The following is a 12,988-nucleotide window of genomic DNA, read 5'->3' on the forward strand; positions in this document are numbered from 1 at the left end:
GTAGGAGACAAAGAAAGACACAGAGAAAGAGAGACAGATAAAGACAGAAAGAGATAGAGGGATACAGAGAGAGACAGTAGGAGAAAGAGAAAGAGTTGTAGACAGAGAGATAGTGGGAGACAGAGTAAGTGTTGGAGACCGAGAGATGAAGAGAGAGACAGAGAAAAGGAAACATAGAGAGACAAATGGAGACAGAAACAGTCTCAATAAGTTGATCCCTAGTTCCTCTATTTGTTATATTTGGATTTGAGAACGAGAGAGAGAGAAAAAAGACTTATTTTTTAGCATTGCCATTGTGTGTGTGTGTGTGTGTGTGTGTGTGTGTGTGTGTGTGTGTGTGTGTGTGTGTGTGTGTGTGTGTGTGTGTGTGAGAGAGAGAAAGAGTGTGAGTAAGTGTGAGAGAAAGAAAGAAAGAAAGAGAAAGGAAGCGAACTGGTCTCACTTTTGTCTCTTAGCCGCCTATTCACAAGTCTCCGATATCTGTTAAGAAACAAACGTGACGTGATCGTTCATTTGTCAAGGTCTATGGAACGAGATGACGGGAGGGAGGGAGAAGCGGAAAGAGAGAGAGAGAGAGAGAGAGAGAGAGAGAGAGAGAGAGAGAGAGAGAGAGAGAGAGTGTGTGAGACTGTGGTGTGTGTGTGTGTGTGTGTGTGTGTGTGTGAAGAGAGAGAGAGAGAGAGAGAGAGAGAGAGAGAGAGAGAGAGAGAGAGAGAGAGAGAGAGAGAGAGAGAAAAAAAGCTGTAGGCAGTAAGCAGAGGATTTAGACTGAGCCAAAAAACATAGGGTGGGAAACGGACAGAGTTAATAAAGGCGGGAGAGAGAAAAGAGAGAGAGAGAGAGATAGAGGGAGAGAGGGAGAGACCGCAGGAGTGAAGGCGGAGTGTGTTCATGCCAAGGCTCACGTAGGCCTGCACAGCTGCAGAGACACAGTTGCTACTCCAATCATGCTGCAGATTTCAGACTAAATGTGTTTGCGTGGGTGTACGTGGCCGCGAACGCCCTTGAGTTTGTAGGTCACGGCTATGTAAATAACCCCTTACCTCATACAGTGCAGTTAATATTTGCAGGCGTGTCACACACACGCGTGTGTTTTTTATTAAGTGTTTAAAATCTTTTTGTAAAAAAAAAAACCCTATGCTAACAGTGAAGATTTTTCCGGCTTTTCCAGCCACGTGTAATTATTTTCCTGACACCTAGAGGGCGCCTAGAGGACTGTCCCAGCATAACAATGCACCTGTGCACAAACCACCATCTCTAAGGAGGTGAGGGTCAGATGTGGAAGATCTCGTTCTCCGAACCCTATCCAAGGGGGATGAATGCGAACGGCACAGATCTCCAAATGTAGTGGAGACGATTAGTGTTTTTTTTTTTTTTCCCGCGCAGGTGCCTACAAACTATGGCCCATAAAAATCGAAAGAAAGACGATTGGGAATTTCCGCTCCGTTCCAAAATAAAAATAAATAAAAAAACCCACTGTAAATCTCTTCCGTCAAGAAAAGATTACCTTCTTTTTTTTTTTTTTTTCTTTCCCACAACCAGGTTCCTGGTGGTACTGTATGAAGGCAAGTCTAAGCAAGGATCTTTTTTTTTCTTCTTTTTTTTTTTATATTAATGCTCCTCCAGTGGGTGAATGAATCATTGTGTTCGAAATGATCTGAAATTAAGCGGCTGTTACTGTAGGCTTTGGCTCGCGTGATCGCTGAACAAACACATCAAAGCCGTTCGGTGCACGAGCGCACCGAGTCGTAATTTATGGCCCTATAGTGTTGACTTTAGCGTTTCGGCATGCCCACGACGGTTGCGTCGTATCGGGGGGTTATATGTTTATGCGCCTTCGGAAAAACGACTGGTTCAGCCGACTAGCTTGTAGTACGCGCGTGAGATTTTTCAAATTCAGGCGTGCTGCACAGTGAAAAGGGAGAAAGGATTCCAATTTTCCGAGTACAATTCATGTGCATTACATACAACAAGTCTCCTGGGGGACACAATAACGTTGGTAACGAGGGTCATGCTCTTGAAAAAGAAATCTTTTTTAAGCCAAACATGTCTAATTGTTATGACTGGACACCTGACTATGAGACTGTTTTATAAACGTTCCACATTTGCTCTTATAATCGCAGGTTTAAGAAGATGTTCCACTCGATTTGATGGAGATTTGTAGCTCATTTGGGTATAATGGTGTAATTAAAGTGATGTAGGTGAGCTGAGGAGGTCTGGGGTGCAGTAAAATTCAGCCCAGAGGTGTAGGATTTAGAGCTCTATAAGCAGGAAACTCAAGATCTTCCACTACATCCCATAATTTCAGAACCACAAATTGCTGGGAAAGTCAGGTGTCCCAATAATTTTGACCAAACTGTGTATGTTCATCTATATATTTTTATATATTGAGTTCAGTCTCTCAGTGGTGGAGACAGAACTTGAGCTTCTCCCCCTCTTTTTTTTAATTATTTTTTTTTTTTCCCCTCTTTTTGATATATAATCTGCTGTAATGTGCTAAAAGAGGTCTCTAGAATCCCCGTGCCGCTTTTCCTACGTGCAGGTACGCGGTAACGCTTGACAAAAGGTTGTCCTTGGGCGCACCCAAATATTATGTTACCAAAAAAATAAAAAATAAAGGATCGTGTGAATATTTGGGGGGGGAAGCAGAGCAGGAGGACGAGATTTTTCAGCGTACGGATGAAATATTAATCCCGGAATAAAGCATTACATAGAAATATATTTTTCTGACAAACAATGATCTCATTTATAGGACAAAAAGAGGTCGAGGGCCGAACCCCGGAGCCCGGCAGTGACGGCTCGGAGGTGCTGGGATGTAAACTCATGACCTTTTCGGACAGAAGTCGTATTTTTCCGAATGAATGGGGGGCACGGTTTTAGAAATCTACGTGACTACTTGCAGTTGTGTGACTGAATCTTGATTGTGGGCAAAAGTATTGGGACGGCGGACTTTTCCACGTTTTTTTTTTTTTTTTTCTTTCTTCATACTATTTTGGAGCACATAATTGTGTAAAATGCAATATTCCATTTACTACAACTAGCAGAGCCACTGGTCCCGGTTTGGCAGATCCAGTTTGGGTTGGAGTGGAAGATCAGATGCTGACTGCACCTCTAATGACCAGTTCTTTACGGTCTTTTAGTCTCATTATTAGACAGCGAATGGAGTCTCAGTGTGAAAAACAAACTCTTATGCACAGGTGTCCACAAACTTTTGACCATCAAGTTTGTCTTTTGCTATTCCCGAGTGCACTTTCTGACCAGCAGTGGCCGCTGTAGGCCCGAGTGTAAAGTCCAATTCTCCTACTGTTCTATTGTAAAGCTGGTTTCCGTAGCAACAGCGGACATGGCAAATCGCACGTTGCCGAAGTGCTCAGCTGAGCCGTGCACGCTGCCAGACAGTCAGATGCCTGTGTGTGTGTGTGTGTGTGTGTGTGTGTGTGTGTGTGTGTGTGTGTGTGTGTGTGTGTGTGTGGAGGGGGGAGAGAAAGAAAGAAAGGCGACATTAACGTGAAGTTAATGTAAAGCAGGCTTATTCGCCTTTTAGCGAAAGCTCGGCCTGTACAGTTTGTGCACACACTGAAGTAATAAATGACTATGGGAGGTGGCTTGCTTATGATTCATGGGTCATTTCGTGTTTTGTCACTGATGTCAAACAAGAACAATGTATGCCAATTTATGTGTGTGCGTGTGTGTGTGTGTGTTGCTAGCTTCAAGTTCAGGGCAACCTGGCCTCCTTCTCAAAATAAAACCAGCATTACTAGTTTGATACTGTTTGCTCCGAGACGTGCAAAATCAGTCGGGGTGTCAGGGTGCAATAGCAAAAAGTTGGTGGCCACCTGAGCATAAGATCTGTACGCACTTTTTTGAAACCTGTCCCACACCAAGTCCTCATTTTCTCTTCTAATAAGTTCCTCTTGAATTTGGGGAGATTTGTAGAAAATGTCAGGGGTCCTGATACTTTTGTCCTGATAAAAGTAAAACCTGTGGAAATGTCAAGATTCTCATTATTGTGTGTGAGTGAGATGGGGCTTTAAAATAATCCTGTGTTTCCACAATGAGCATAAAACTACGATTACTGTTACTGCTAATCAAAATCAAATAAATAATTCAAATATTCTTTGCTAATTTATTTCAGTATTTGGGTTTTGTCGCAACGAGGAAATGATCTGAAATGCTTTCACAATGAATTCTATTCTATGCATCTTATTCCAAGCAATGAATAGTCACATGTACACAATATCTTGATTAACTTATAAGCAGTTATAAGTTATAAGCAGTCCTTAATGGTAAATAATAAGTCATAAGCAGTAATTACTCAGTCATAAGCAGTAATTACTCAGTCATAAGCAGTAATTACCCAGTCATAAGCAGTAATTACTCAGTCATAAGCAGTAATTACCCAGTCATAAGCAGTAATTATCCAGTCATAAGCAGTAATTACTCAGTCATAAGCAGTAATTACCCAGTCATAAGCAGTAATTATCCAGTCATAAGCAGTAATTACCCAGTCATAAGCAGTAATTACTCAGTCATAAGCAGTAATTACTCAGTCATAAGCAGTAATTACCCAGTCATAAGCAGTAATTACCCAGTCATAAGCAGTAATTACTCAGTCATAAGCAGTAATTACCCAGTCATAAGCAGTAATTACCCAGTCATAAGCAGTAATTATCCAGTCATAAGCAGTAATTACCCAGTCATAAGCAGTAATTACTCAGTCATAAGCAGTAATTACCCAGTCATAAGCAGTAATTGCCCAGTCATAAGCAGTAATTATCCAGTCATAAGCGGTAATTACTCAGTCATAAGCAGTAATTGCTCAGTCATAAGCAGTAATTATCCAGTCATAAGCAGTAATTACTCAGTCATAAGCAGTAATTATGCAGTCTAAAGCGGTAATAACTGAGTCCTAAGCAGTAATTACTTAGTTATAAGCTGTAATTATCCAGTTATAAGCAGTAATTACTCAGTCATAAGCAGTAATTACCCAGTCATAAGCAGTAATTACCCAGTCATAAGCAGTAATTATCCAGTCATAAGCAGTAATTACTCAGTCATAAGCAGTAATTACCCAGTCATAAGCAGTAATTATCCAGTTATAAGCAGTAATTACTCAGTCATAAGCAGTAATTATCCAGTTATAAGCAGTAATTACTCAGTTATAAGCAGTAATTACCCAGTCATAAGCAGTAATTATGCAGTCAAAAGCGGTAATAACTGAGTCCTAAGCAGTAATCATTCAGTTATAAGCTGTCTTTACCCAGTCATAAGGGGTTATTACTGAGTCTTTAGCAGTAATTAAGAAATCTTAAGCAATAATTACAGAGTCTCTTAAGCAGTAACTACTATCTTAAGCAGTTGTTACCAGTAATTAAGTCTTTCGCAGTAATTACTGATTCATAATCAGTAACTATTGAGTCATAAGCAGTTATTACAGAGTCTTAGGCAGTAATTACTGATTTATAAGCAGTTACGGCTTATTCTTAAGCAGTTAATTCATTATGCGGTACATACTGAGTTTTAATCAGTAATTAAGAAACCTTAAGCTGTAATTCCTCAGTCATAAACAGTTATTACACAGTCATCAACAGTTTTATAGTATTTAGCAGAAATTACTGCAGTATTACTACTATAAATTTTATTAGTTAAGCATATGTTTGGGTCTTTGTAAGAGATGTGTCAAGAAAAGATCTTTTATTATATCAAATTTTTTTTTTCCAAGATGAACCATTTGGAGAAGTTAAAACAAAGGCCGTTTTTCTTACGTAAAGTCTGAAGCATTATCTGTTATTCGGCCAAGTATGAGCTCTTTGTTTTGCTTTTATCGCGGACAAAAGCACTGAGGAAATGAGGAAATTGTTTCATCTCTCTAATCTTCTTTGGCTGTAATACGATGTTTGACATGATCGCATACAGGCTCTGTAAATCCAGAGGGAGAGAAACCACCCTTATGGGGTTTTTTGTTGTTGTTTCGGGAAAAAACAAATTGATTTAATAGATGTTCAGTTTAAAAATCTCAGCGTTACTGGGCGAAGAGTTGAGAGAAGGTTAAACTCTTTGCTATTCTACAGCTAAATGCTAAAGTTTATTGTTCTTAATGTTAAATCAATTGAAATTGAAATTAATTGAATATAGCATGGAAAAAAACAAAAATGAATGCAGAATGCAATGTGTTTCTACAGTATACTGTGCTAGCATGCTACATACCTCATGTTTTATTAAAATGCATTCAATAAGACGTAGCATTGAACACAAAAAGACCTACAATGCACTATTCCTCCAATGATCTTCAGCCCTCATCATCTTCATACTTTCACTGATCTCATAACTGCAAGCTCTCCGTCTCTTATCACACTTAAGTCATTAATGATACACACATTGGAAGTCCACAGGTTTAGTGCGTAATCAAGGATTGCTGTTCTGTTTATTTCCAAACGTAGCCAGAAATCCCCGAACTTCAGCAGGGTAATTGCCTCGAGCTGGAGGTTTCTCCAAGTCACAGATAAAGAGGCTTGAGATTAGATACGAACAGAATGACCTACAAAACATCATCACGGATAGTTGTGTTCGGTGAAAAAAAGACATCTATATGCCAAAAATCTAAGTATTCGGACACCTGACCTGTGAGAAATAGTGACTTAGGGGGTTAGAACTTTAGATCCCATAGTGAAGGTCATGAGGTCAATTCCCAGCACCAAGACCTTCAAGCAAATCCCTTAGTGCTCAGTTGCTCTGGATAGGGTTTTTTTTTCTTCTTCAAATGCTGAAAATGTATAATGTAAAAAAGGTACAGGGGTTTAAACTTTGTATACCAAAAAAGAAGGTCACGAGGTCAAATCCCAACCCTTCAAGAAAGGCCCTTAACCCTTAAGTGCTCAGCTGTAAGATGCTAAGTTTTAAGGGCTTCTGCCAAATGCTGTATATGTGTTGGTTGCCTCTATAAATACAGACAGATCCATGCTAACCTTACGTTTATGTGAATAATTTTAGAATTGTGTCTGCCCACTTCTGCTCCTTCTTACAGGAAAACAATATCTTTGAGGAGTTTCAGTCAAGGCTGCATCTCTCTGTTACTTTTACTAGACCTTAATGTTGAATGCAACACTATAGATCATGACTTTCTCCTTGATCGCTTACAGAATTACATCGGCATTCAGGGACAGGCATTAAGCTGGTTTAAATCCTAACTGTGTGATCGTTAGTATTTTGTAGATTTAAATTTAGAACTATTCAGGCTAATTAAATTAGATTACAGGGTGCCACAAGGTTCAATTCTAGGACCCCTGCTTTTTACAATATACATGCTTCCCTTGAGAAATATTATTAGAAGGTATGAGATTAGCGTTCTTTGTTATGCTGATGATACCCAGCTATGTATCTCATGAAAGCCAGACGAAACATCTCAAATGTAATCTCAATAGTTAACTGAGTGTGTAAAGAATTAAAAGATTGGATGACGCATATCTTTTTATTATTAAATTCTGATTAGGCAGAGATTTTGCTCATCGGCCCAAAAACCAATACACAGAAGCTCCAGCATTTCAACTTGCATTTAGAAGCATGTACTGTAACTACTAGTTCAACAGTAAAAGACCTGGGAGTTATTTTTAAACACCAACTTGTCTTTTGAAAATTATATCATCCATATTACAAAAACAGGCTTCTTTCACCTTAGAAATATTGCTAAGCTAAGAAACCTGTTTATATCTGATGCAGAGAAGTTCGTCCATGCGTTCATGACCTCCAGACTGGACTATTGTAATGCATTACTAGAACAAGCTACAGTTTGTCCAGAATGCAGCAGCCAGAGTTCTCACAAGGTCGAGAAAATATCACCATGTAAACCCCAATCTTATCATCCCTACACTGGCTACCTGTTAAGTTACGATTCGACTACTAACTATTGCTACTTACTTACAAAACGCTAAATGGTTTAGCTCGCATGTATCTCTCCAGTCTCCTACCACGCTACATGCTCTTTCAGAATTAAAAACTCCAGACATCTTGTAGTTCCTTGAATAGAAAACTCTTTGGAACTCCTAAACTTTGGAATAGTCTTCATAGTGTTTTTTAAGATTTATAATCACACCTTTCATATCACCCAGATGAGGATGGTTTCCCCCACTTTTGGGTCTGGTTCATCTCAAAGTTTCTTCCTCATACCATTTAAGGGAGTTGCCACAGTCGCCCCATGCTGCTAATCAGGGCCTAATTTACTTATATGAAAAGTTCTGTTAAGCTGCTTTGAGACAATGTCCATTGTTGAAAGGGCTCTAGAAATAACTTGAAAGCTTGAAAACTTATACTTGAACTAACTATGTTTTTGGTTTGGATCAATCAGTAGATCAAAAACAAAAGACTTAGCCAAAGACTTAGACTTTGCCAAAGTTCGAAGCGAAGTGATATTTCATTTCGCCATTCCATAAAGTACATGGAGTTATTCTTATACCCGATTCTATTCCCTATTCCAAGCTCAGAGTCCCCAACAATTCTTTGTAAAGGACAGAGCCTGATGACTGATCTGTCCTGTCCACCCCCTTCTCTGTAAATAGAACTGCTGTTTGATCACACAGTTCCCAATGCTAGACATCTAATAAGCCAGGACATAACACACTTCATCAAGAATCCCTGTCTGTGTGACCTGGCTAACCCTAGTGCCAAGATATATAAAAGAAAACTTCAAATGGAACGCTAGGGTAAAAATAACTGCAGGCAAGTTGCCATCCGCGTGGGCTTTTCTGCATATAAAAGATTGCACCACTGTAATATCATATCAAAGTACACATGGAAAACTGTTTAGCTTGCTTTTACTGTTGCCATAGAATTTTTCGAAGAAAGCTGTGGCTAAATTCCTAGATATTCCCAGTCCTGTCCAAAAGCATTGGAACAGCAATTCTTAGCACATAGAAATGTTTCCCTTGCCTGAACTAGAGGACCTAAACCTGCTCCTGCTCCATGAAGATATGCTTTAAATGGGTTGAAAGATCTCCTGCTATAAAGCTCTACACCCTTTTAAACAACTTTGGGATGATTGAAACGTTGACTGTACCAAAGGCCTCCTTACATTGTCACCTACATCCACATCCTTGAATCTGAATCTCCACTGCAAAATCTAGTGGAACATCTTCCCAGAAGAGGGAAGGTTATTATAACAGAAAATTATAATAACCTTTTTCTCATCTCAGCTGGATCTTTTGGTCAGGCGTCCACAAACTTTTGCCAATTAGGTCAATATTTGTAAAATAACATTTAGTTTTGGACACACTGAGCCACATCATTCCTTATTTGTTTGCAAATGAGTTCCCCTTTTTAGTCTCGTCATAAATTCACCCCGAATCACCTCTTATGCCCCCTGTTGGCAGTGTACTTATTTATGTGACCATCTTGCTGCATGATAAAGTTCCTCTTCTATAGATTAAGCACATTCCTTTAAAAACTGATCATCCATGATGTTCCTGTAGTTGTGAGAACCAACAACAACCTTGTATTAGTTGTTTGGGATCATACTTGCTTTTTCTTTTCTCCAAACGTTGTTCTTGAGGTCTTTCACAGGTACCCCTGGGCAGCAAAACACACTTTTTAGTCATGTAATCCAGTATTTTTAGTTAAAAGTTCCAAACAATTGGACCAATATATAAATATATACAATATTTTACCCTATAAATTATAATTCAACAGCCAAAAGACAAGAAGACCTGAAAAACCACACAGAAGAATCACAGGCTAATATTTTTAAGAAACTGTTGAAATTCGAAAAAGTTTTAGCAGAAATGCTTCTTTTGCTTTTTTTTTTCTTCCAGCTTATGTGCTTGCGTCCCTCCCCGATTATTCTCGCCTCCTACAGCCGTGGCATGTGTTATTTATGTCGCCCTCCGATGTTTTTCAGCACGCGATTAGCGGTAAAAAGTTCAGGCACTCGTCGCTGACCTTCACTCCCTGCTACACAGCCCTGGCTGGCTAATAGCGGCTACATACCGCTAAATATTAACCAGGTGCTTTAAACCAACTGCAGTTAATGAAACAGGGGGCCTCTGTGCTAATGCATGTGCGTCAGTTGCTAAGAGGCCGAACGAGATCCATGCAGGAGTCAGCGACGACTTGCTTTTCTGTCATTACAAAGATCAGAATCAGAATTGGCCTTCATACCGAAGCTTTTCGAGCTTTAGTGCAGCGATTGTTTAGCCAGAAAGAGAAAATATTGCACTTGGATTATGGAATTGCACTTATTATAGGAAAAAACTGTATTTTAGGAGTAAAAAGGTACAGATTCCGGTTATGGGAAGATATTTTTTAGTCTTTGCGGTTGCTAAGAAAAAGCTATTTTGGAATCTCTCTGTCTGTAAATCATTGTTTTTCTCCTGGAAGACAGAAGGAGTCTGAACAGACTATGAGCTTTGGTATAAGGGATCTTGTTTACTGACATTGTCATCACTGGGATTTGTGAAGATCCTGGAGGAACTACAGGTGGTCTTGAAGATATTCTATGCTGACCTATGTGGTCTTTGAAATCGGCGCTTGTCCTGTATTGTGGCAGAGCCGAAACCACACAACGACTAGCGCATACATTCATCCAATGGCGGTCTACTGTAGAATTGGTAGAGCAGTTCAGGTTGTGTTATCCCTTTTTTTCCTTAGTTACAGTTGTTCGCAGTTGTTTTGGAGCATTTCTCCGATCACAAACGAAAATTCTCAAAACGACCTTCACATCATGCCACTTGTACACATCATAAAAGCAGTTTCTTGTCAATTTGAACAAACTGCGAGAACAAACGTTCATTCAACTGTCCGCTGTTTCCTTCATTATCTATTGTTCATGTCGTATTGATCAAATTATATTTGCCTGGTTCTCCCCTAAATAGTTGTAACCCCCAAACCTCTCAGCATCAGTTCATGTTAAACCAGTTGTCATAATGTGTGAAGTTTCTCTTCTTTACATTTATATTAAAGTTTTTCTTCAGTTGTTTCTGAGTCATTTCTTAATATCTGCAAACCAGAAAGTGCATTTTTCAAAACAATTTGTACAAACAGCACAACCCAATGGTTGCACTTTTCGCAAAATCCTTCGTTCGTCTCTCAAAAGTAAGTCTTTGTGTCAACAAACATCTCATTGCTGTCCGAATGGGGATTCTTTTCGTCATTGTTCACAAACGAGATCGTTAAACAAATTGCAAATGCTTTGCTACATTTGTTTCATTCGATTGGGTGCAATTGTCTGCTGATCAAAAAAGAATAGTTTGAACCCCCGAAACATCTCAGCATCAGTTTATAAGTGAATGCAAAATGGGAAAACCAATTGTCAGAATGTGTGAAGCTTAAATTTTTATTAAACATTTAAAAATCTATAAAAGTGTCTTGAATTGATGGATTGTGCAGATGAATCTTGAAGGTCACTAATGAATAAGTGAGTAAAGCACGTGATTGGCATCGGATCAACCAACGAACGACTGGTTCTCTAAAATAGGGTCAAAGTTGGATCCTGTGAACCTTCGATTAGCGACAGAGCGAAACACCAAATGACAATTTCTGGAAGACAAAAAAAAAAGAAGCAGGAAACGAACAAACACTAGTACAGTAATTGTGTTAATCCTGTCAGTTCTCTTGCAATCAAGGTACAGTACATACGGTAATGTTTATATTTGTGCTGTTAAAATTCATAGATGCTGTTCAGAAGAAAGTCAGCTTTGGGTATATAGTCAAGTCAAGTCAAGTTTATTTCTATTGCGCTTTTAACAATGGACATTGTCTCAAAGCAGCTTTGCAGAATTAATCAGTTAAGGTGAACGATGTGTATTTATCCCTGATGAGTAGCCATGGCAACTGTGGCAAGGAAAAACTCCCTTAGATGTTATGAGAAAGAAACCTTGAGAGGAACCAGACTCAAAAGGGGAACCCATCCTCATTTGGGTGACATCAAGCATGTGATCATAAATCATAAAACACTGGAGAGTGAGAACTAACATGAGCACTGGAGTGTGTGATTATGAGTAATGTTCTTTCTACAGTCTTTTACAGTCATTATGGTTATAAAACTAGGAGCTACTGAGCAACTCATAAAATAGCTCAACATCTGAGATCATCACAGATCCGACACCTGCTTCTCCATGCCAGAGCCTTTAAACACTCAAAGACGTCCAGTGTCCAGAATTCACATGAAGTGGGATCCAATTGCCGCTGGTACGTTTCTAGATGGTTCGGGATGTTTGGAGGCATTTACTTTTTCAAAGGTCCACAAATATTTATGAGGTGGGACGTGACTGGGGCTGGAACAACCTCAGGATGAAAAGTGCAGATATTAAGATATTGCAAATATTAAGAAGGACTCGACGAATGCTCCAAAGCAACTGTATATGATTAAGTTAAACCTCAAACTTCACCTCAGCCTTACTCCAATGACTCAATGACTAGCATCCAGCTAGCTCACCCAAACACATTTATCTCTGGTGCCTTCGCTCATTCTGATCTGTAAATCTCGTCGTCTCGTAGCTAAGCCCACTCGTGATGGTACAGCAGATTGTGGAAAGTTACACAACTTGACAAATCACTTTGTCACGGACGCTTTGATCCGTGACGGAAAACCCTCACTCTGGTGCGCATAATTTCTGCTCCATTTCTTTTAATGACGTTAGCATGGTGAATGTTAGCACGGCATGGTGGCAACCTGGAAATGTGGCTGCGCAGTGGAAAAATCGGAGTGTGCTGAAGTCAAGTGGTCAGAATGAATCCTGTATGATCTGATAGATAGATAGATAGATAGATAGATAGATAGATAGATAGATAGATAGATAGATAGATAGATAGATAGATAGATAGATAGATAGATAGATAGATAGATTTTTAAAACAATTAAAAATAAAATGCTTGCTTTATTAAATTATATTTTATAATATTTGAAAAATATTATAGAACAAATCAAATCAATGCAATACCATTTTTTCCTTCTCATTAAATTAAATCATAGATTAAATTGGCAGAAATAAAAATTAAACGA

The 12,988-nt window shown here is 39.1% G+C and overlaps 1 long non-coding RNA gene across 1 annotated transcript in view; it reads left to right on the forward strand.

Moving 5' to 3' along the window:
• The window catches only part of LOC310719221, a 74,138-nt gene extending 61,448 nt beyond the window's left edge, over positions 1 to 12,690 (forward strand). The window contains exon 3 of the long non-coding RNA XR_014531386.1: positions 12,679 to 12,690. This is a non-coding gene — a long non-coding RNA (uncharacterized lncRNA). The remainder of the gene's footprint in view (positions 1 to 12,678) is intronic.
• Positions 12,691 to 12,988: the final 298 nt, after the last annotated feature.

Source organism: Silurus aristotelis (genome assembly GCF_946808225.1).
Source record: "Silurus aristotelis genome assembly, chromosome: 24".
NCBI lineage: Eukaryota > Metazoa > Chordata > Actinopteri > Siluriformes > Siluridae > Silurus > Silurus aristotelis.